The 26,219-nt window shown below is 36.9% G+C and overlaps 1 long non-coding RNA gene across 1 annotated transcript; it reads right to left on the reverse strand.

The window, feature by feature from the left end:
- Positions 1 to 1,289: 1,289 nt before the first annotated feature.
- LOC125610548 lies at positions 1,290 to 15,060 on the reverse strand. The gene is made up of 3 exons (XR_007340537.1): positions 14,940 to 15,060; positions 11,628 to 11,710; positions 1,290 to 1,578 (listed from the first exon to the last, which is right to left on the reverse strand). It is a non-coding gene; the product is annotated as an uncharacterized LOC125610548 (long non-coding RNA).
- Positions 15,061 to 26,219: the final 11,159 nt, after the last annotated feature.

Below are 26,219 nucleotides of genomic sequence, written 5' to 3' on the forward strand. Positions count from 1 at the left end.
TGATTGGACCACTAAATCTATCTGGTAAAGCATCTAAAATGCTCTTTGATGGGGCCACAACTTAGCAAAGCAATGCCCAACTCTCATTCCTAATCATGAATTCAGACCTCAGTGTGGTGCTGCTCACAGTGACTAGTATTCTTCTTGAATTGAATGCAGTCATATAGTACCAAGGCATTTTTATACATAATATATCATGGAAATATATATTATATATATATATATATATCATGGAAATATATATATACACAAATGTAATACACATATGTGTATAACATATGTACATGTATTACATGTTACATATAATCGTAATAACAACAGAATATTATATGTGCATGTATGTACATTACATACCTATATTATGCATATATGTATATTATATGTGTATATACATATAATTCCATGATGTAATGCATGTATGAAATCATGCATTGTCCAGTGTGTGCATTCAAACATACACACACACACAAACATATGCACGCTGTCTTAGGAGCTTCTCCAATGACTATTATTCCATAGAACATACTTACAAATGCCAAGTCAAGGGAGCAGAGCAGCAGACCAGCATACGTTACAGGAGCAAGGATTTCTGACCCTCCAGTGGACACTCTCCCATATACCCCTGTGATTCCACACAGAAACTCGGGGGCTCAAGGAATAAGGTCTTGTTTCATTCTTGTATATAGTAACTACTGGATGCTGCTATGTATTTTAATTAATTCCATAAATAGATATTGGGCCGGCACTGAACTCAATGGATAAAAATCTCTCCTGGTGTTGACATTTTAGTGGATAAAATATCCCTATAAAAGCTAAAATAGTGAAATAATGTTATATGTGAGGCCATGTGCCTGCTGAGCAGAAGGAAACAGGAAATGTCTGTGGAGGGGTACAGTGTGGGTATGTGGTGAGTGTGTGTGTGTGTGTGTAGGGAATACAGGGTGTGAAGTTTGTATGGTTTGGGTGTGCCTTTGTACATGGTGTAAGTATGGGTGTCTAGGGTATATGTCTTTGTATGGGTGTGGGGATGTGTAGTAATGTATGTATGTATGTATGTGATACATGAGAAGTGTCTAAGGAGCTGTATGCATGGGTAGTGTGTGTATGGTGTGTGTGTGTGTGTGTATGTGTATGTGTAGAGTAGGGAAGGGCTGCAGTTGTGTAGATGTCTTTTCAGGGACGACCTCAGGAAGCATGTGGCATTTGCATAAAGAGACTCCAACCACAAGGACCTCCTGGAGCAGGAGCATTCCCATAGGGGTAAGATAAAAATCACTGGAGGTCATTGCTGACATGAAGAAGGTGTAATGGCACAGGGAAGCCAGAGAACAAAGGGAGAGCAGGTCATCAGCTTTATACTTTCTGAGGAATTCGGAATGAGGCATTTCTGAAAGGCTTGATCAAGGAAACATCAGGACTTGACTCATTGCACCAGAGGTACACTCACTGCCCTGTTTAGATTCCACAAGAGGGTGAAGAAGCAATGGGGGTCATGGTGCTTTTGAAGGCAGTGGGAATAGGTTGCCATGATGGTTTGGATATTGGAGAAGAGCATCGGGACACATCCAGAATCTGGACCTGAGAAGATGGGAGAACAAAATGACTATGTCCTAATACGGGAAGACCAAAGGAGAAGACTGTGGCAGGAAGCAGCATATTTGAAGCTCATTTGGGACATGTTCACTTAAGATCTCTCTTGTCATCCAAACATAAATGTCAAATCAAGACACAGAAAACTAGTCCAATTATGATATACCAGTAAAACCATGCTAAGAGAGGTGGCTGGGAAAAGGCAGTATTGCATCCTGCTCAGACACTCCAACCTCATGCCACAGAACGTGCAGAAAGTACTCATGCCGAATGACATGACCAGAATTTCATGTCAGCAATGCCCTGATGACAATATGGAAGAAAAGTTGACAAAGTACTGTACAGGCAGCAGATATTTCCATGCTTATAATAGGAAGACTTCAGCATATTTAAATATATTCAGATTAAATTGCAGAAAGCCCTTTATGTCATTTCAGATAATGATAAATTGTCCCACAACAAACAAAGGAACTGATATGCCAGTGACTTTGGATGTGCTTGAATGCTGTTACCCCTCATGGGCTTCTGAGTCCCTCCTGTCTCCGCTGCACCACACATCTACTGCACCTCTGGTAAATAGCCCCAGTCAGAATGAAGACATTTTTAACAAAGAGAATTTAGTAAATAAATTTACCAGGATATTATGTACACCTTACTATTCAGAGACACATTTAATACAATAGAATTCAGCTCCAAAAAAATAAAAAATGGTCTTCCTTTCTCTTCCTTGAGAGAAAACAGCACACTTTAGCAAACAAAAGATAAAGTTCGTCCTTAAAATTTTTTAAATCTGAATTTTTAATCCCAGACTAATCTCTGTATCTACCACAAACTTTTTTCTCAATCTTAAATAATACAGGACTGTTTCATTACAACACACATGGTCATTAGAATTACCAATAATGAAAACGTACCATAGCAATGAATAATTAGAATCGTTATTGATTTTAGGGTTATGAAAATGTGACCAAAACTCTATGCCTAGAAGAATCATGAGTGATGATTAAAATAATTAGTCTTTAGTGGAATTTCAACAAAAGCCTCATACCCGCAAAATAACCTTTTACTTAAATGTGTAGATTCACAAAGCAATTCAATATGTATTACTTGATTTCATTTTCAAAATAACTTTGAAAGAAGTTATTATTACTATTCTTGTTTTTGTAAGAACAATGAGTGGCCAGGTGACAGGGCAAAGCCTTGTGGAGAAGGAGCTGGAATATATCAGGATCATGCTGAAACTAGCAAATGAAAAAAAAAAAAAAACCCACCAAAGAAAAATAACCTTTCTACTCACTAAGTCTTTTAGTCTAGCATTTTGAGAAGTATTTTTTTATTAGTTCATTTTTATTGCTATAACTAAGTACCTGAGACTGGGTACTTATAAATAAAAGAGATTTATTTAGGTAACAGTTTTAGGAGGCAGAAAGACCAAGAGATTTGACCACCTGGAGAGAATAGCATAATAATGCCAGGAGTGAGTATGAAATGATCACATGGCAAGACACAAAGCCAGAGACATTGGGAGGCCAGGCTTGCCATTGTATAGTGAACCACTCTCCTAGAAAGAAAGAAGCCACTACACAAGACCAGCATTAATCCCCTCTAAGAGCATCACTTCCCTTGATCAAATTACCTTACTAATAACCTTATTAGGCCCCACCTCTTAAAGGCTCTCAACACTACCATACTGGGGACCAACATATAAATCTTTGGAGGACACACTTACATTATGTTCAGATCATAGCAGACTCTATTATGCTTGGGTTTTCTGAATAACCTCTTTCTCCTAGTGATATATGCCTAACAGACAAAAGAATAAAGTGAATACCATTTCACTTTCTTAAAGAGAAGAATGTAGCCTAATCGCCTCATCCCATTGATCAGATGGATCAAAGAGCAGAAAAATAAAGCTCCAACTGAGTTCATTTTGTAGAGGAACAAGACAGTTTATGAAATTGTGAAATACACCCATTCTGTCACCATATAAGACAGCTTCATTCAACTGAAGAGATAGAGCAATCAGAAGGAGACCAAGATTAAATGGGAAGACTTCATGTTTATATAGTACTCATCTCTTTTGTTTTCAGGAAAATGTATTTTCAAAGCATTTATAATGTTGATCGGCTTCAGAAAATATTACCTATGTTTCTTTCTTTTTTCTTTTTCTTTTTTTTTTTTTTTTGATACCGGGGATTGAACTCAGGCGCACTCAACCACTAAGCCACATCCCCAACCCTATTTTTAATTTTATTTATTTAGAGACAGGGTCTCACTGAGTTGCTTAGCACCTCGCCATTGCTGTGGCTGGCTTTGAACTCGTGATCCTCGTGCCTTAGACTCCTGAGCCACTGGGATTACAAGAGTGCACCACCATGCCTGGCTTATCTATGTTTCTTAAAGAGAATATCTCTCTTTTTTTGTCTTGCCCTGGAAACTTCTCATTTATCCCAAATAAGATTGCCATAGTTAGCAAATAATAGTTCAGGACACCTAGTTATATTTGAATTTCGGATAAACAAAAATAAGTATATCCTAACTATCTCAAGGAACATAAACTTAAAAATTATTTATTGTTTATCTGAAGTTCAAATTTAACTGGGCATCCTGTGTTTGATCTGGGAAACTTTAATCCCAAAGTAATCAAAAAATAATCTCAAGGGGGGATTTTAATTCCCTAACTCATTGAATGAATCATGAAAAAACTCACCAGTCTGGCATCCCATTGATAGCAAGAGGCTGAGATTCATTAGAATTGGAAATACTCAAACTTATAGGTTCAGAGGAACTTTGGTTACTACTACCTCTTTTAAACCTTTCATTTTACCCTGTTATGGTTCATTCAGTGAGTGAGAAAAACTCTCTGAATTCTTGGTTGGCTCCCACAGAGATCCACACATTTTGGGACTCTGATTCTGTGGATGACCTGTACTTCATCTCCTTACTCCAGCTTGGAAAACCAGAATCAGTTTCCCAAGTGTCCAGAAATATCTGTTTAATTAAAACAGAGTTGAATATATAGACTAATTTGAAAAAAATAACATTTTTCCAGTACTAGTTATCCAATGCATAGCTATATTGTAATATATACTAATGTAAAATATAAGACTAATATAGACATTATTTCATATCTTTCTAAATTGTTTTAAAATAGATTTCAATTTTTCCCCCACAGATATAGTTCTTTCTGTGATAGGTAATTTCCAAGAAACTATTGGTTTTTTTTAATTTTAATAGATAAGTCATTTTCCTAGATGATTAATAGCATTATATATGTTTTAACCCCTGCTTCCTTCCTTGTGATTGATAGGGCTGCCTGTCACACAGTAAACTCCTGTATGTCACAAGCATTTGTGTCATGACTGAGACATTTTGTTTGTAAATGTATGTATGTGTACCCTGTGAACAGCAGCCTCAAAGCTGATTGACACATGATAGTTATTCTTTATGAAAATGCCTTCAGTGTTCCTGCCTCACCCAGTACCCCTGGGCTCTGTGGTGTACCTCTGCAGATACCCAGTGGTCCCAAAACCGTATTGGCCCACATAAGGCCCACCAGAATCGTGCTACCTACTGCTGGAAAACTTGACCTAACATGAAATTTTAGAACTTAATTTCCACTCTGTGTTCTTTCTTCATTTAGCTCAAAAACTTCCTTGTATTGGGCATATATTTTTATCACATGACTTAGGAAAATGACAAATGGAATTTTTTTCTTAACCTTCTTTTTCTTGCTTTTAACAGTTTCAGGGCCATCTGTGTCTTTACTCTGCTGTTTCTGAACAGAACATCTCTAAATATCTAGTTGCCAATCCATTGTTCTACCTGTCTGCTGCTGTCACTGGAGTTAAATCACCATGGATGGCAACTACACACCAAACATCCTCTCCAGCCCCAGCCAGTCCACTGACTACAGTCCGGGTGGTCTTTTCTTAAAATGCAAAGCTAATCAATCACATTCCTGTCTGACTTTGTCCTGGGGATAAACAGACAACTCTTCCAGGAACTGGGCTGGTGGGGACTGGACCCATCTCTTTTCCTCCCCCACCTTCCTCTGCCACCCAGCTGGGTTCTACACACTTGGTCCTCCACACACTGCCCCTACATTGACCTTCTCTCACTTCCTCTAATATGCCAACCTCTCTCTTAGGCCTTCTTCCTGGGTAAGGCACCCTCCCTCCCTTTTCACCTGACTCCCACACATTCTTCAGATGACTCCTCCAGAGAGTCTTCTGGAACCTGTATCCTACCCATTCTACAGGTACTCCAAGTGAGGGAGATACAGAGGGGCTTAGGCACCAGGGCAAGATGGCGAGTGAGGAGGTCGGGGGAGCCCCAGAACAAAGAAGCATGGAGAGGGTCTTCTGAGGAGGTCAACTTCTGTTCAACACAATTGCTCACGAACATAAGCAGGGGACCCAACCAGACATTTCCATATTTGTGCTCCTAAATGGGGATCCAATAGAAAAAAAAAAAAAAAAAAGACATGTGGACAGAGGAGGCACCAATCAATAATAGTGAGGAGCATGTGGACAGAGGAGAAGATAAGGAAAGGAGGAGATTCCAGACACCATAAAAAGAACAAGCCAAAAGTCCCCCACCAGGTTCCCGGCTCTGGGGCCCATTCTCTTTGGAGAAGTCTATTTTTGTATCTCTGTTAACCTTTGAAATAAACCTACTTCTTTCTTGTCATCTCTGTGTCCTGTTCTTCAATTCTTTGCTGAACAGAGATAGTGAACCCAGCACTTCGAGATGGTAACACAAGTATCATGCATTTCCTGAGACCACACTATGTGCTTCTCACTATGCTGGTTTCATGGGTTGTGCTCAGAAGACAGTTGTCTGAGTGTGACTATCAAGTGGCTCTCTAGCTTGGCAACCTTCACATCCCAAGGCCCAGAGAGGGACTGGCACGTTGTAATTAGCAAATATGTACTGAAGATGGAGTGAGCCACCAATATACCAGGCCCTAAAGACGCAGAAATAAATAAAATGATTTTCCCCAAGAAGCTCACATTTTAGAGATATAAAATATAGATTATGTGAAATCTGATATAGAAAAATGTGGGAAAGTCCAAGAAGCATTTTCTTTTTCAAGCAGTACATTTGATACATATTAATACAATAAAGAGATAAGTTTTAAAATACCTCTACTAGGAAAGTTAAATGATTATGCTTAGTAAATCCCGAAAGAAGTTAATGTCTCAGATGACTTTGCAAAAAGAATCAGGACCTTCTAAGGTTGGCTGAAGTCGGCTTTGCAGCTGACATTCAGAAACGTTCCTCAGCTCTTTCCTCCCCAGGTGAATTTCCATCATGCCTTAAACAGAGCGGTATAATGCAATTTAACTGTTTGTTGTCCTGGAAATAAATAAATATTATATATATTATAAAAATATAATATATATAATACATATATAAAATATATATATATATATTCCCAAGCTAGATTTAATAACAGGTTTCTGGTCATGTTACATCCTGGAAGTTTGTTTTGGGGAGGTTTTAAAGGTCAACTACAACCCGAAAAGGATCCCAGTAAAATGCTCTATAAATGTGCTACACCAAACCTTCCCTGAAAATCTCCTGCTACCACCATTGTCCAAGCTGTATTCTGACTCATGGACTCTGCTTCTTGCCAAACCAGGGAGTGGGGGGGGGGACTCTTCTTAACTCTATGAAAGTCCTTATCTGACTCAAAATATGAGCTAGTCCCTGAAAATAGAGGAACCCAAACATCTGGTTTCAATAACATCTATTTAACATGTGGCTCCATCACAGTCTCTCTCAACTTCTCATTAAAGTAACTATTTTAAAAGGGAAACAGAAAATATGAAAATTATGCTATCTCCAAAATCTGGTACCAGAATCTTAGAAGACTACTCATTAAAAAGACTTTCCACTAAAGACTTATTTTTCCACTGAAAGTAATATTGAGGAAAATTAATTGAAAGCACACACACACACACCACGACACAAATAAAGGCTGCTGGAAGTAGAATAATCGAAAAGTATGTGGTGAAAACTATTTTCCCCAAGTAAGTCCCTGGATTTATGACAAAGAGAAATATTCTCTACTCTTCTTTGTAGGGCAAAATTGAGTATAAGAAAGATCCACCGAGTTTTTAAAGAAAAGAATTATAACTCCAAGATATCATTATAGTTGTATCATCTCTCATGTGTGGATGGGATAAATTTCTAAGAAAGAATTTAGAAACCAGCGATTTTACTCCCAAATATGTATCCAAGAGATAGGAAAAAATATATATCCACACAAAAATATGTACACAAAGGTTCATAACAGCATTATTCATAATGGCCAAAGAATGGAAATAACCCAAATGTCTATCAACAGAAGAATGGAACACAAGATGTGGTATAGTAATGTTGTTCTGTAATAAAAAGGAATATAAGTATGAGACATGCTATAACATAAAAAAATCTTGACAGTATTATGCTAAGGAAAAGAAGCCAAATATGAAAGGCCACATATTATATGAAATGTTCAGAATAAGCAAATCTGTAGGAATAGAAAGTATATTAAAAGTTGCCAGGGGTTGTGAAAAAGGGAAAGTGAAAAGTGACTACATGTGGGTACAGGGTGTCTTTGTGGATTATTGGAAATGTTTTGGAATTATATAGTGTTGATGGTTGCCCAACTGTGAAAACTACTAAATTGTGCACTTTGCATGAATTTTATGACTAGTGAATTGTATGTCGATTATTCAAAAGGGAGGGTCTTTAAAAAAGAAAACATACCCCTGATAGGTTGTTGAGAATAAAATATTTGGAAATACATCCAACCAATTAAGATATAAATCAAAGAACTGAGATTTCATCATATTAAAAATATGGCTTTGATTAAAGTAATAAACATTACAAGATCCTATTTATCCTCTGGGATAAAGCTGTAATGACCACCCTGTGTATGCATCACAAAGTTCTCCTCTGTCTCCTCCTCCTCTGTTCTCCTCTGTCTCCTCCTCCTCCCTTCCATACAGTTTATGCACAACTATCCCTGAGGACCACGAACTCATCAGAATCTTTGAAAATGGTCTATTGATAGATCAGGTAACATCACTCTGAGGAAAACAATATTGAATTTTGGTATAGTAATCCCCCTTATCCCAATAGCACAAAGCTGGGGACCAAATCTTTAACATATGGACCTTTGGGGGACATTTAAAATCCAAACTATAGCAGAACATGTATGAAGAGCCTCCTGGGTTAAGGATAATGTTCTCTTTGGAAAAGCAGGAACATACGGTTTTCAAAAATAAACTAATACACACTTTTGGAAACGTATGTGCAAATTTTTCCATTAAAATTGTAATAAAATGTTATCATATAATAATATCCAAAGTGTATTACAACAGACCATCTCTATATTATCTGTGTCATATTTGCTATATTATTATAATGCTGGTTTATATTGAAAATTATAAATTTTGAACTCTAATGATATGAAGTATTTGGGGATAAAAGTGTACAAATGTCTGCAATCGACTTTGATGGATGGAGGGAGAGATAGGTGAATAGATGTGTGATAAAACAAGTATAACAGAATTTTAGTTGTAGATATGTGGACTTTTGTTATAAAGTTCTGTTATCTTTGACATATGCTTGAAGCTTTTCAAAATACAAAGAATTTATGTGAAACAAATGTATTTTTGAGAGCATTCATATATCCATATGTATGTTTATACACAGTATATTTGCATATATGTGTGCTAAACACAATTTAGGGTACTCAATGGCAAAAGTAAGAAAACACATTTATGGCCACATTCTAAGTTGCAAAAGTCTCAAGAGCCTTATTTTGCACTGAGTATGTTTTTCCTGAGGAAACCTCTGACCCTTTTTAAAAGATCTTCCTTAAACCAGCTGCATAGGGAGATACTGGCTCAAATGTGTACTACCCATAAGCACCTCACTCTTCAAAGAGAAGTCTTACCTCACCATAGTTGATAGTCAAAGCACACAAATATTTTGCTAAAAACAAAGTAGCGTGTTTTCCCCTCCAGTTTCTAATAAAAGAAGGAGGAAAAATGATTCACTCATTGAAAGATATGTTTATCCTTGGATCAAGCCAGACCATCATAGATCTAAATACATTTTTATCCAAATAGTAGATATGATATTTTTAAGTGTCTTCCCAGACCTGATACCAGTTCTAAAACATGTACTAGAAGAACATTGCAAGAACTGTGTAAGAAATTCAATATTGTAAATATTATAAGGATGTGATTGAAACCATAGTCCAATATCATTCACTGCCCCCATTATAAGAGCCTGAGATAGACATTTCACTGTTTTTAGTATCAGGAGAGCTTTACTTATGTAACTGGCTCATTTTCACATGGATCGTGTGAATATTACAACTACCTGTTTACTAAGAAGAGGCTCAGTCACATCTATAGTGCACTACTAGAACAACCCTCAGATAGCACCTTAAAATACGGAAATTCCCCTGCCTGTCTTTCTCCTTTGCCTGTATTTCTTCTCTGCATTTTTTATTCTATAGTCCTTCATGTCCTTCATGGTGATGGATCATATCCTCTATTTGGTTATTTTTAACTCAAATTAACGTCAATGATAGTTTTCATCATTAATATAATTAGTGATTATGATCTGTTTTATTTATCACCAGGATCCCTTGTTCATCTAGTTACATATCTTTGACTCTATGTTTCTGTTTTATGAGCCATAAAAATAATTTCACGCAGTTCTTTTATATAACTAAAATAAACCAAGTAGAGAACTTAAAGAAGGAAGAGGAGGAGAAAGGAAATCAAAGAACAATCTAAAAAGGAAATCAAAGCCCAACCAAAAAAGAAGTAAAATATTAATAGATGCCACTTTTATTAACTCTCTGAAATCCAAATAAATACAAATTCATTTAAATACCTGTATTCAGCAACAACCATTAATCCAATATCTCCATAACAAATGAGATCTGAGCAGATTTAAGGCTTACTAATAATGAATACTAGTGATCATCATAGTTTCTTTGCCAACTAGTTTTATGGATTTTCACAAAAGGGAAAAAATTAGTCACGCCTTTTCTTTTGTACAATAAATAAAAGATGGGAAACATTTTTGTCACAAAGTCTACATGGATTGTGGGATAAATACATCATCAAAATCGAGAAATTAATAAACAGAAAACATAAAAAACATCTTAGGATGCCAAAAAACAACCATTATCTCTACAAATAGACATTTGACTTCACTCAATGCACCGGAACAATCTGAATGCCCATTATGAGCACAATACTACATTATTTCAGGATACTTGGTGAGGGAGGGAGATTTGCAAGTAGAGAACACAGATTTTGTCCCATGAAGTTCTTAAGTTTAACTGAACAGCCAAAAACCAGATCTGTGAGATGCTAATGACACATGCAGGATAGAAATACAGTCACGAGGGTCACCGTGGGCTCTGCGCTTCACACCCTATCATTGAGGGGAAGTGGGTGTAGGGAATCAGCTCTTGGGACAAGCCTCTGGCCATGCCCTTTTTACCCCGCAGATGTGCTGGTGAGTAACAGAATAGTTCCATCAGGGCAGAGTGACTCACTGGGATTTGGAAAATACCTATATTTTTTCAGAACTTAATAAGAGTAGCAAAAATCTTTAAATATATTCTCTCATCCCCTGTCCCCAGTGTGGCTCAAGGATATCAAATACCAAATGCATTTCAGCCATTTCCATCTAGCTTAAATCATCACTTATTGTAAACAATATTGAGGCTTTTGACAAGGTAACCCAGAGTACTTTCCCTTTCTAAGCACAGACCAGTCAAAATTAACAAGGGACAGGGGAAGCATCCAAATACAATTGCTCCTACACTAAAAAGAAAGAACATTTTTTCTCACAGGCAGTAAAACCTTAAAAACATTCTAATCGATTGGTATCAGAGAGAAAATGAAAGTCAGAAAGAGAATTCTCCATAATGAAACCACAGCAATTCTTTCATCTGAATGCTGAATTGAAAACCAAGTATGCAATTTCTCTAAAATTGTTTAAAATCTTACTTGTGAAAGCAGTTGGTAAACCAGATCCAAACCAGCTGAAGGAAAATGTAGTCTGACAACTTTGAAGAACTTCCATCTAAAACCTTGACACGGACACAGAACAAAAAAAAAAAAAAAAAAAAAGGATAAAAACTTTCCACAAACTTTAATGCCACGTGACTCCAACTTTAGACCCTGTAGCAACTTCTCCTTTTCCCCTGTTTGCTCATATTCAAAACTTGCATGCTAATGTACACAGGTTTATGTAGTATAAGCAGGTGGTTTGCATTTAGTCCTTCTGTTTAAGACTGAACCAGAAATTAAGTAATATCTTTTCATGAAAAAATCCGACATCTTTTCTGACTTTCTTAATTACTGTAAAGACTATAATCTGTCGTCTTATAGCAAGGCTAAGACTATTTTAATTGCTATTTGATATCTTTGCTATGAGTTTCGCCTAATTCATCAAAGGGTATCATGGTTCGGTGATATAAACAACAAACAAAAACCTAAGAAGTGAAAAGTAAGAAAGAAACTCTGGTTTCTTTCTGACACCAGCAGAATCTTCTTCAGGGGCTGCAGAAAGTCTACCAGGGGTGGAAGGGGGTGTGGAGAAGAAGAAGAAGAAGAAGACCAAAGGATTCTTTTATAAATCATTCTTTGGTACAATATTTGACATATAAATGTCATTTACAGTTACCTAGTTACTTAGCTACAATTTTAAAAGCAAATTTCATACATTTATTTACTAGTTTTAAATATGTGGGGCCCAAATGCATGAGGTAAATATAAATTCTTTTAACAAAAACTAGCATGCAAAATAACCCCCCACACTCAAGTATTATAATGTCTCTGAGTTCACTATTTCTCAAATTAGTTTTAACTATGTCCTACTTGAATCAATGTAGAATCCCTTTTCTCTCTTACCTTCAAAAAGAACTGATATTTATATAGTTATGAGAATAATCGAGAAAAAAATTCTTTCTTTTTTTTTCCGAGAAAGGATTCACAAGTTTACTATTCTGGTTAACAGAAAGAGTACATGTGGATTAATGATCAGGTGAACAATTTTCAAAAATGTGAAAAAATTATACATAACACAAAGCAAATTAATCTGGTGTTTCTTTGATCATTCAAACTCGTATACAGTAAGTACATTTTATAACACAGATTATAACTATATTTTATACCCAGTAGTATACACTTTGTGTGTGTATATGTGTGTGTGTGTGTGTGTGTGTATATATATATATCCCCAGTGAATAAATGACTGAGGAAAAAATTCTTAAGAAATTCTGTTTGTTGTATAAGAACTTCTGGCTCATGTCTGCTAACAAATTTAACCATGTAAGTAAAGATTGTTAGTCCCAATCCAAATAGATTAAAATGTGCAAAGAATTTCTTGGGGCAAAAAGTTAAATATGCATATCCCCTTCACTTTTGTTTTAAAGCAGAGAATTTTTTGTTATAAACCCAGCCCACTTTCTAGTGTCAATGATGGAGTTAAATGGCAAATATTTATCAACATCCTCAGTGATATTTACTGATCATGTTTATTTTAAAAAAAAAGAATCCAAGACAGCTTTTGAAAAATGATTGTGAAAATTATATCAAATATGTTTTTTTAAAAATAGTTTTTTTAAGAAACTCTGCTTTAAATACAACAATAATAAGCAAACAATCCGGAAGGTACTAAAACTCTAAATCAAAGCATTTAGCCTGAGATCATCTCATCAGACTTCACGCCATTCAAGATAACCATCAATGTCAAACAAACTTAAATTATGTAATTTCTAAGAAGATGACAGTAGAAAACTATCCAACAACAATGTCAATCATTTGATGGAACATTTTTATCTAGAGGCAAGATTCGTTTTTCAAAAGTACAAGGACATATTTTCCCTCTGTTCATTTATAATTTCACTATTGTTCTTCTTATGAAGTCTAGAAAAAAATAATACCAAGTTATTGTTAAAGTGTAGGACAGGTGCTCATGATTAGCTTTAGCACAGTTTGGTCCTCACTGTGGATAATATTAATACATGTAACCAAATATATTTGAAAAACAAATGCCCAGCACCCTGTTGCTATAGGAATAAAAGGAACAATAACAACAACAACAAAAAAAAATGGGATTCTCTTTCAGAACATCTGTGCTGGGCTTTTTCTTGAATGCCTTACTTTTGCCTTAAGCAACAGAGTAGAAAAGTGAATATTTGTGAAACTTTAAAGTTCAATTTTTATAGCACTTCTTAGTAAGATTCAAATCAGTTCACACACTATTATAAATTCTGAAATATGGTTTGAAATTCTGAATGACTTTTGAAATAGTCTTTGAAACATCTATCAGATTAGAATTTTTCAGTAGATAACAGATGTTATTTTAGAATCAAAGAACAATACTTTGAGGCACGTCAAATCTTGGGGAAATTTTCTTGGAACCCAAATGCCTCAATAAAACCAGAACAAGGAAAAACAAAACAAAACCAAAAACCAAAGTAGCAGTCAAATCAGCCAGAGCACAGCAATAGTCTAGTAGTTTCAAAAAGATTTGCATGAGCAACTTTGCATTGGTTTAAATACACAAAGTTGTTCTCCCAGCCACGTGGTTAGGAATGAGAATTTCATCATAAACAAGAAAATAAATATGAAATCCAATAGTCAAAAGAAGCCTTCATTACGTTTTTTTTTTTCCCCTCAGTTCAAGAGAATTCTAGATAATGACGGCATTGATAGAGACATTTCAAAATGGTCCAACCTTTAAGGAAATATGGAATTAGCATAATGACTCCTAAAGAAATTAAAACAAGTTAAATTGGAAACAACATTATCTGATCTTCTAGGATATGGCAGAATATTTTGTAACATTTGGATAAATTTGGTAAAATTGTCCCTATCCTACTTAACTAATAAACTATACAGCCTATTTTATGCTGTCCCCAATTTGTTAAAATGCTACGGATGCTCAACAAATATTGTCCCAGTACAAAGGCAAAGCAAAATTTCCTCTTCAGGGAGGGCTGGTGGAAGGTGCTTGTGCTTAGCAGTACTTGCAGAATGAGTGATCACAGGAATGAATGAGCATTACTTTGTCATTTCATCAGAAGGCAACACAGGCTGTTGGTTTCCTTACCTGAATTCTCTGTATTAGTGCTGTTTGAGAACAGCACTCTTAGAAAGATTTAAATTACATGAAGGGACTGGGAATGTAGTTTGGTGGTAGAGAACATCCTTAGCATGTACAAAATCCTGGGTTCAATCTCAGTGCGGCAAAATACATATGCAAATATATACATGTATAGACATAAATACCAAAAAATCAACAAATCTTACCTGATGATGGACAAGGCAAAGATTATGTGCAGCTCTTCAACAAAAGCTGCTGGTTAAGCTAATGACTCTCACAGGACCTGATCTAAACTTCTATCCTTGAGTTAGATAGATCTTTGAGGTTGCTAAATTTCTTAATCTGGATAAAGAAGTGAAATACAATGGAGGAAGTGGCCCAATGCTGACTTCAGTTTAGATTGAGTTGTTAAATGTCAGTGTTTGTGGCTTGTAGCACTTAAAACTCTTACCCTGGTACAGTGGTGCATTGCTTGTGTGTTTATGTGTTTGTGATTTTCCCATTAGTTTGCCACTCTCTTCTCACTCCTCCCACTTCTCCTGTTATGGTGATAACATCATCTCATCATGTACCCAGGATAAACCACCAAGAAGTTTTAATGCTTCTTTTTTTTTTTTTAAACATTGCATTAGCCATAAAATCCCACAAATTTCATGCATAAAATGAATTTCTTTCAAATATTGCTTCTCTCTCAACTGCTTTGATTCAAGATTCTTGGCCAGAACCTTTGAATTGACCTGCTAACCTCTGACTTTCTACCTCCCTCCTCCAGGAACTGATGATTATGGGCATGTCACTTACCTGGAGAATAAGATCATCTTTTTATGAATCTATTATTATGAACTTATTATGAATCTAGTCCATAATCTAAATCCAGTTTATCTTTCTAGACTCTTCTTTCACCTACATGTCACCTATCCTGGTCCTGGTCATAATGACCCCACAGCTCATTGACACCAAATACTTTATCCCTGTGCTGTGGTTTGGAAGTGGTTTGTCCCCCAAGGCTTGGGTTCCCAGGGTAGTGGGGTAGGGAGATAGATAGTGCAAACTCTGGAAGATGGATCCTAGTGGGAAGTCCTTAGAACAATAGGGGTGTACCCTCAAAAGGGGTGAAAAGAAGTATACCTTCAAAAGGCGGTAAGGAATTTTTCATGGAGCCCTGGCTAGTTCTCACAAGAGGATTGCTATAAAAGCTGAGCCTTCCCAACTTGGTTTCTTTCTTACTTCCTGCATAGACATGTGTTCACTTGCTCCCTCCTTGCTCATATATATACTCCCACTACTGCCAGTCACATAATGTGATGCAGCAGAAAAGGTCCATCAAGAACAGGGATAATGAAAATGTCATGCCCTTGAGCCTCCAAAACTATGAGGAAAATAAACCTCTTTTCTTCATACATGAAGTATTTGTATGAAGTACTGAGTATTTCATTATAGTTCAAAAGCTGACTAATACACAATGCCTCTGTGCATGCTACTTGAAAGTCTTATAAAGTAAGAAAAAAATTGCCATATATATATACACACACACACACACACATACACACATATATACAGAATACTTGTTTTTGCCTGAAAATAATGAAGCAAATAAAATGAAACATATACAACACACTAAGTATAATGTAGGTTATTTTTAAATACTTTATAAAATTTAGACTGGAGAGAAAGGGATACATTGAGTGATTTTTAGGAGTTCTTCTCTAATTCTAGTCCATAAAGATCACTATTCTTTCCTCTTTGCTGTGCTAGGGATCAAAACCAAGGTCTCATGCGTGCTAGGCAAGCACTCTACAAGTTAACTACACCCCCAGTCCCAAGTCCTTCTATCTGCCCTACACAAAATTTTCGAAGCAAAGAACAAAATAAAATACATTTAAATTGCACCAAAATGCAGTTGGACAAAAGGAAGAATGAATGTTCAAGAATCAATATTTAATAATAAATCCATTAGTATTCAATAGTTAAATAAAGATGCAAAGCATAATTTACAAAAATCTCATAAATAATATATATTAATAAACCAGAAAAACATTCTGTCTAAATAATTATGTATGAAATTCAGGATATAAAATTACCATCAAACTTTAGCATGAAGATTTCTAGGTGTATTTGAAAGACTTCACTGAAAAATGCAATCCTCAATTTTTCTTTTAATTGAATACTCTTTCTCATGGAAGCTGACAAAACTTAAATTTTAGGCAAGTTACCAAATTGTCTCTTTGTCACTTTTGTTTGGTAAAGAATTTAGACATCTAAAATCTTAATCAATTAACTGAATTTAGATGTGCTCAAGAGCAATGTTTTAGAAATAATTTTTGCCAGTTTATTAACATATTATAATCATGAGCTAATATTATCAATTCATATTTCCTTATGTTAGCCATGTATCAACACGAACTAATTTACAAAAGTAATTGAGTTCTAGTAACAACTTTAAAGTTTGCATTTCCCTGGGTTTTTCTTTAAATTTCTATCAATTTTGAATCAAAACTTAGCAGAAGATGATTTTAATTTGAAAATGAAAAACATCATGGTTTTCATTTGACCAGCTTTATCTCTACTTCCTCCATTTGGTTTATGGCCTCAAAAATTTTGTGATGACACACACTCTCCATGGTCAAGCTCTCAGTCATTTGAACAGCCTGTAGGAATTTTAAAATGTAGTACTCCTGGGAGAGGAATTTTAAATTTGCAATAGTATAGAAAATTGTCACTTACAAATTTAATTGCAGTTATATTGGTTTATGAATTATGGACAGTTAAATTATGTGTAACATGAGTATTCTGCAAATACATGATTTTTTAAAAAAAGGTTTGGGATGGAGGTGTCACTCAGTGGTAGTACAAGGCCTGGGTTCAAGTCTGGCACCAAAAACAAGAGAGAGAGAAATAAAAGGGTTTTCTTAGTATTTTAAGTTGTACCATGCTTAGATTTTTTTGACTAAATAATTCTCAAACTATGATAGCATTGTTCTTAAATGTAATCATTTGCACTCGGTCCACTTGAACTGTATAAGTGATTTTTCTCTACTTTTCCTTTTTAAAGTGGTTATTTTCCTTAAAGCTAAAAAAGAGAGAAAAGAAAGTAAGGATTTCTTGTTTTCTCTCAAAACAGCTGAACACTTAGGTCATTTGCCTGAGAGTCACTTCCCTACAGAACAAAGGAAAACTTTGGACCAGACAGATGGCTTTATTTACTTAGGTAAAGTTCAGATCTGAAGAGCTTGCCGGACTTGCAAAACCACATTGTCCAAATGAGATTGCCTAGCAGTGTGGCGGTGCACCAATGCTCAGGCTGCTTCCACGGAAGCCACAGGGTCTGTGTGTGCACAGTGACCAGGTGGCACTCACACTCCTCCAGGGTTCCCCCTCCCCGCACTCCGTTCTCCTAAGCAAGTAGGCTAGGGTCTCCCCTGAACAGGGAGAACTGACCACTGGCCCTGTACCAGGCATAAGGGGTCATGTGGTCAGAGAGCATCCCTCCTGTAATTCATGAAAACTCTACCTCACAAAGATCCCTTCTGGTTTATCTCCTCTTCACGGGCATTTCTTTTCTAACAGCTTGGCATTGTTTGTCAAGGAGGGTTTCTGCTGCAGGAGTGTGGGGTTTTTAATTACTTCAGACTGAGGGCACCTGGCCACAACAGCGTCAACGTCAACAAGGGTAAGTGAGAAAAAAGCTTTCCAAAGAGCTGACTCCTGTACTGCATTCAGAAAACTGGAACAAAAGATTAATTATGCACACCTGGTGCTGCCGGTGAACTCACAGACCAACAAGTTTCCCTGACTGTTTGCTAATGGACATGCATTTCCCACTGTGCTCGCTCAACTTCTGTGTATCTCTGCTCTGGCGTAGAGTCGAGTATATAGACATTCAATAAGCAAACATTTTTCCCTGACTCAAGATCCATTCATGATACACAATAAGTATAATGTCCTTAATTATATTTATTTAACTGAGATGCATTGTTTAATTATGGCTGATCAGTTGCTGCAGCAATTGTTTCCATTTCTAAATATGACTCCATTAAAAGAAAAAAAAATCACTGACAAATCTAGTTTTGCATCTCTTCATTGGCTTTATTTGCAATTCTAGAATCACATAGCAGCCGGATCACTCAGTGAGGTTACATTTATATTCAGAAAAAAGAAAATGACATAAAGAAAACTAATGAGATTCAGATGCAGTTGATTAGAGCTCCCTCTGTCTCATTGGAACCCTGATTTAAACAGTTGGCCACGTGTGATTGGCTGAGACTCTGCTCCTCCTTATGAAGTTACAGTCGGTTTATACATCAAGTTAGGTTGCAGTTCAGCCTGTAGGGAAAAAAATGTAGGTCAATCTTAACATAGGTATAGAGTCAGGTTTAGTCCAAATAATTCAATTTAATACTTCCTAAGAATGAAAATTATGGGGGTGGGGTTGTGGCTCCGTGGGAGAGCGCTCACCTAGCATGCATGAGGCACTGGGTTCGATCCTCAGCACCACATAAATGTAAAATAAAGATATTGTGTCCACCTAAAACTAAAAAATAAATATTAAAAAAAGAAAATTATGAAAGTACTTTTGGGTTTTTCTTTTCTTTCTTTTTTTTTTTTTTACTTTATTGTTTAGAGAGTTTTAGGTCACAGCAAAATTCAGTAGAAGCTACAGATTTGTCATACACTCCCTTCTCCAATACATGCACAGCCTTTCTCGTTATCAACATCCCCCACCAGAAATGGGACATTTGTTACCACTGATGAACATCTACACTTGACTCTGCAGTGTACATTCTAATGTATGATGACATGTATTCACCATTATATTATCATACAGACTAGTTTTGCTACCCTAGAAATTCTCTGTGCTCTGCCTCTGTGTTTATCCATCCCTCTTGTTTAAGCACTGAGAACCACTGATATTTCTACAGTCTCCATAGCTTTACCTTTTTCAGACTATCATGTAGTTGGAATCTTACTCTACCCAGCCTTTTCAGATAGGCTTCTTTCAGTTAGTGATACGTAAATTTCCCTCCATGTTTTTTTCATGCCTCAAGATCTTATTTTTTTTTCAGAACTAAGTAATATTCCGATGTATGAATGTATCACTGTTCATTTATCCATTCCCCGACTGAAAAAAATCTTGGTTTTTTCCAGTACTGGCAATTATGAATAAAGCTGCTATAAACATAAATGTGGAGGTATTTGTGCAGATATAAGTTTTCAACTTGTTTGGATAGATACCAAGGAGCTCTATTGCTGGATCATGGAATAAGAGTGGATTTAGTTTTGCAAGAAACCGGCAATTATCTTCCAAGTAACTGTACCATTTGGCATTCCCACCAGCCATGAATAAGAATTCCAGTTACTCCACATCAAATTTGGTGTTGTCATTGTTTTGGATTTTGGCCATTTGATTAGCTGAGTACCAATATGCCATTGTTTTGATTTGCATTTCCCTGATGACTGTCTAATATGGAGCCCCTTATGTCAATGCTTGGCTTGTATTGTCTCGGTTTATCCCATGGATTAGTAATCTTGACCTTTGTTGCATAGAGGAGGGAAGAACAATGCCTTGCTCCTGGTCAAACAGGTGGTTTGTGGTAGAGCCTGGGAAACCAGCTGGTTTATGCCATTGGTTTGTTCATTCAATCTCCTGTGCACAGTAACATCCATGATCCCAAACTGATTCCACATTAATGTATACTCTATCAGCTCTACCTTAGAAATGGTTACAAAATTCAACTTCTTTCTGCCATCTCTACTGCCACCAGCTGGACCCAACCATTGTAACCATGCTCCTAGTTAGGACAGATGTCTCCCAGCTGTCCCCTGCTCACTTTTTTTCCATTTACCCTGTACACACCTGCCACAGGATCTATTAAAACAAAGACCCAGCCTGATATCCTTCTGCTCAGAACCCTTCTGGGGCTCCACGGTGCTTTCAGGATCCAGTCCAGAGTCTTTGCCATGGCCTGGAAAGCTCCATCTGTCTGATAATCTGTCTTGACCAATCCTCTCTCTGCTCTCTCCCTTCATTTTTCAATGGAATAGAAGTTCCACAACAGCACCAATTTTATCTGTCCTGTTCACTGCCATATTTCCAGTGCCCAGGGTAGGCCCTCAATACAAACGTACTGATTGAACGAATGCGGCCACGTTTCCGACCTAAGAACAACTCCAAGGATTTAGTACCTACTCGAGGGGAAGTGATCCACTAAAGTGGAATCCCTAGCTTGTCATCATGATGCTGACTTCATCTAGAGATCCACATTTTTCAAGAGCTTATGGGACGTGAGTAAGTGGACTGTGGTCAAATTAGTTTTGGAAAAACTGGTTTAAATGCAATTAAGTAAGCGTGTTAATTGCAGGATTTTGTAGCTATTTGATGCACTAATTGTGTTGATCTTATACAGGAGAAGAACAACACATGCAGCAAGTCACAAACTGAATTGACACCGGGATTTTTGATGCAGGCCACTAATAATCTGATGCATTCTACAGAATGCTATTGCAAAACAGGCTAATTTTTTTTTTTGTACTGGGTATTGAACTTAGGGATGCTCTACCACTAAACTACATCTCCAGCCCTTTTTGAGACAGTGTCTCTCTATATTGTGTAGGCCGGTCTCGAACTTGTGATCTTCCTGCCTCTGCCTACCAAGTAGCTGGGGTTACAAGGGTGCACCACTACACCAGCCTAGGCTAATTTTTTTTTCAGATAATGTTTTTGTTTGTTGATAAGAACTTATTGATCAATAAAGATTAAGTGTAATTCCATTAGTAATAATCATCCTACAAAAAAGGCTTCCTAAGCCTTCTGGGGACTGACTGTTGATGTAAACAACCCTGATGTGGTTTGCTGAGTGTCGTGAGGCTGCCACTTGTCCCTTGTGCACCAGATGATGCACCACTGTAAATCTCCCTCATCTTTACTGCTCTCTATTTTGGGGCCTCTGGCTTACCCTTGGGGCCTTGGACCAGCTTCTTGGACCAAGTTTCCCAGCACAACCAGGCCTACCTTCAGATACCCTTGGTCACCATTAGAATCCCTTTCTCTTTTCACTAAGTCTTGGGTTCTGGCATCTGCTGCACTCATCCAATTAATATTCATAACTAAATAACTGATCAAAATTCTTCCCCTCACAAGTCATTTCAGTATTTCCGCCAGCATGTTTTAATGTCTGAACAGAAAGGATTGCACAATGTGACTTTTGAGCCCAGAAATAGGCTATGTGGAAAATACTTCATTGGAGACAAAAGGGATTCATTATCCCTCCATATCTATGGGGAACTGTTCTAGGACCTGCCACAGATTCCAGTACCTGCAGATGCCCAAGTCTCTTATATAAAATGGTGTCTTTGCATATAGCACACACACATTCTCCTGTAAATCATCTGTACATATAATATATAATACAGAATAAATGTTATATAAATAGTTGTTATACAATATTGTTTAGGAAGTAATGACAAGAAAAAATAAGTGTATATTTTCAACAAAGATTCAATTTTAAAAAATATTTTTCGTCTGAGGTAGGTTTAATTCTCCAATGTGGAACCCATGGATATGGAGGGTCAACAGATTTTACATTTAAATAATCTAATATATGAGTCCCTACTCTTCTGCCAGTGGCTGCACTAAGCCTTTGTTTTTTGTAGTCTCTCTAATTCCTATAAGAATCTTCTGTAAAACTAATATTTCATCTCACTTCAATCAGAATGGCAGCCATCAAGAATACAAAAAATAAACCAAAGGCCAAATGTTTTTTTTTTTTTTATGATAAGCAGGTGCTGATCTATAATAAGAGGGGGCAGGTAGGGAAGAATGGAGGAACTTTGGATTGGGCAGAGGGAAGTGAGGGGAGGGAGGGAAGGGAGTGTGGGCGCAGGAAAGATGGTGGAATGAGATGGACATTTTTACCCTATATGCATGTATGATTATACAACTGGTGTGACTCTGCACCTTGTACATCCAGAGGAAGGGGAAGCTGTGCTCCATTTGTGTACAGAGTGTCAAAATGCATTCTACCGTCATGTATAACTAATCAGAACATTTTTTTAAAGAATATAAATAATAACCAGGCCTACAAATAATATGTCTGTAATCCCTATGGCTAAGGAGGGTGAGGCAGGAGGATCACAAGTTCAAAACTGGTCTCAGCAATGTAGTAAGGCCCTAAGCAACTTAGCAAGACTCTGTCTCAAACTAAAAAAATAAAAAAGGGCTGGGGATGTGGCTCAGTGATTAAGTACCCTTGCGTTCCATTCCCTAATACAAAAAAAAAAAAGTACAAATAATAATAATTGCTGAAGAGAATATGGGGAAACAGGAACACTTTTACCCTATTGGTGGGACTGTAAATTAGTACAACCACATGGAAATCAGGTTGAAGTTCCCTCAAGAGACTAAGGATGGAACCACCATATGACCCAGCTATATCACTCCTTGGTATTTATCCTAAAGAATTAAACCCATGTTTATAGCAGCACAATTCACCATAGTCAAATTATAGAACCAGCTTAGGGGTCATCAACAGATGAGTGGATAAAGAAAAGGTGGTATATGCACAATGGAGTTTTATTAGGCCATAAATAAAAATGAAAGTATGTCATTTGCAGGAAAATGGATGGAACTTGAGTACATTGTGTTAAGCAAAATAAACCAAACTCAGAAAGTCAAGGTTCATATGTTATTTCTCATATACGGAATCTAAAGAGAAAAAATAAAGGAAATGGTAGAGGGATCTCATAAAGATAGAAACAAGATCAATAGAACAGAGGAAGAAGGAGAGGTACTGGGAATAGAATTGACCAAGTTATGTTGTTTATATTGTGTGCATATACAAACATGCCACAGTGAATTCCACTGTTATGTGCGATTATAATGCCCCAATTAAAAATAAATCCTCTGTAAGTATTATTATACCTATTTTCAAATAGAGATATGGAGGAATAGAGACAACTTGCTGGAGTTCACACAGTTGATATGGAATTCTGAACCCATCACCAACTCACTTAAAGCCTTCTCTCTCCCAGGTACATGCAGGTCCTCCTGAGGTATACACCACCAGTAGGAGAAACTTGTCACAGGCCAGCTCCTGCACAAAGCCCTCTAGCCACTCTCTTGAGCAGCATGATTCTTCAAAGAGTGAACACTGATAACTAGTGAATGAAGAAATCACCTCTGACCTAATTGTTCCCATATGTGTAAGGAAACTGAGATAACAAATGGCATAAGGAAGGGTGACAAGAGACATGACAACATCTTCACAGCCTCACAGGGTGGCCTATTACTTGTTGAACTAAAAGTAATGGTTGCCCAATCAACAAATGGGCCAAGGACCTGAACAGACACTTCTCAGAGGAGGACATACAATCAATCAACAAGTACATGAAAAAATGCTCACCATCTCTAGCAGTCAGAGAAATGCAAATCAAAACCACCCTAAGATACCATCTCACTCCAGTAAGATTGGCAGCCATTATGAAGTCAAACAACAACAAGTGCTGGTGAGGATGTGGGGAAAAGGNGAGAAGAGGGGAGGGGAGGGGAGGGGAGGGGGGATAGTAGAGGATAGGAAAGGCAGCAGAACACAGCAGACACTAGTATGGCAATATGTAAATCAATGGATGTGTAACTGATGTGATGCTGCAATCTGTATATGGGGTAAAAATGGGAGCTCATAACCCACTTGAATCAAAGTGTGAAATATGATATATCAAGAACTATGTAATGTTTTGAACAGCCAACAATAAAAAATTTAAAAAAAATAAAAAAAAATAAAAGTAATGGTTGCATAGGTGGATGGATGGATGGATAGATTTATGTAAGACTAGTTCTGCATCCTAGTCTCTAAAATGTGAAGATCCGCCTGTTTCATGATAAACTGAAATTAAAAACCAGTGGGAACCTTTAATGAAGTCAAGAGGAGCTCTTCATAAATAATCCTTAAGATTCTTAATGAATGCTCTTATAATTGTCCTCATTTCTTCTTCTTATGTATTTGCATCTTTTTTCTTCCCATGTTCAGGGTTATAAGAAGAATTTCTCTCGCCATTTCTGTTTCCTGCTCTGTTGTATCCATGGCATTTTAGCAGTTGAGGAATATTCATTAAAGGTCAAATCACATCTTAGGAAATGTGCAAAGATAAAACCTATTGAAAGGCATATGTAAAGAATGTTCCCATTCATATGGTCAAATTGCTACAAATAGAACACAGAACTAACATTATATTTGCCAGGAAACTAGAACTAACATTATATTTGCCAGAACCTTTGGTTCCAGCCTGGGGGGGTCTGATATTTTGGAGCTTTGTTACTGACTGAGTAACAATTCTGAAGTCCAGGTGACAGTGATGCTCAACAGAAATGGGAAGGATATACATCAGAATGTAATACATTTCTCCTCTGCTTGTTTCTTGTTGATTTGCTGCTGTAGATCACATCTTTTCTGGAAAGAAATATTCATTAAAATAAAAATTGGACTGACAAGAAAATTAAATTTTACTGTCAAGAATTATGGAAGCTTGGGGCTAGGGAAGTAACTTAGTTGGTAGAGTGCTTGCCTCTCATGCACAAAGCCCTGGGTTCAATTCTCAGCACCACCACCAAATAAAAAAAGAATCATTGGAAGCTAAGTAACTGAGCAGACACTCCACAGAAGAAGATTTATGATCAATCAACAAATATATGAAAAAAGGTTCAACATCTCTAGTAATTCGAGAAATGCAAATCAAAACTACTTTAAGATTTCATCTCACTCCAGTCAGAATGGCAATTATCAAGAGTACAAGCAACAATAATGGTTGGCGAGGGTGTGAGGGAAACGGTAGACATACATTGCTGGTGGGACTACAAATTGGTAGGGAAGAATGGAGGACCTTTGGATTGGGCAGAGGGGAGTGAGGGGAGGGGAGGGGGTATGGGGGTGGGGAAGACGGTGGAATGAGACAGACATTATTACCCTATGTATATGTATGACTGTACAAATGGTGTAACTCCGCATCATGTACAACCAGAGAAATGAAAAGTTGTGCTCCATTTGCATACAATGAGTCAAAATGCATCCTACTGTCATGTATAACTAATTAGAAATAACAATAATAATAATAAAGAATCACTAGAAGCAGCTGGAACTTGCCTGTACTTGATAAGGAAGCACCCTTGTCATGATCACCTATTCATTTTGTAGGTCATCTGCTGCCCAGCACCCACCAGCCAGACAGCTCTCTGCCTGGACCCAAACACTACTCAGAATTAAATGGACCAAGCTCTTGACAGTGGATGTGCTATGGATATTTGCCCTGTTCCACCCACAACAGGCACATTTGACAAGCTTTGACACCATCAGACACCACGTACATATTTAAATTTTATCATTTATCTTAGCAAAGTAATAGAGGGGAGAGCTTTAAGAGGATGCATTGCAATATAATCTCATCCACAGGGTTTCCAAAGAAGGCTTTAAATGGCCCCTTTTAACAGTGCCAAATAT

Source organism: Marmota marmota, unplaced genomic scaffold, assembly GCF_001458135.2.
Source record: "Marmota marmota marmota unplaced genomic scaffold, marMar, whole genome shotgun sequence".
Classification (NCBI taxonomy): Eukaryota; Metazoa; Chordata; class Mammalia; order Rodentia; family Sciuridae; genus Marmota; species Marmota marmota.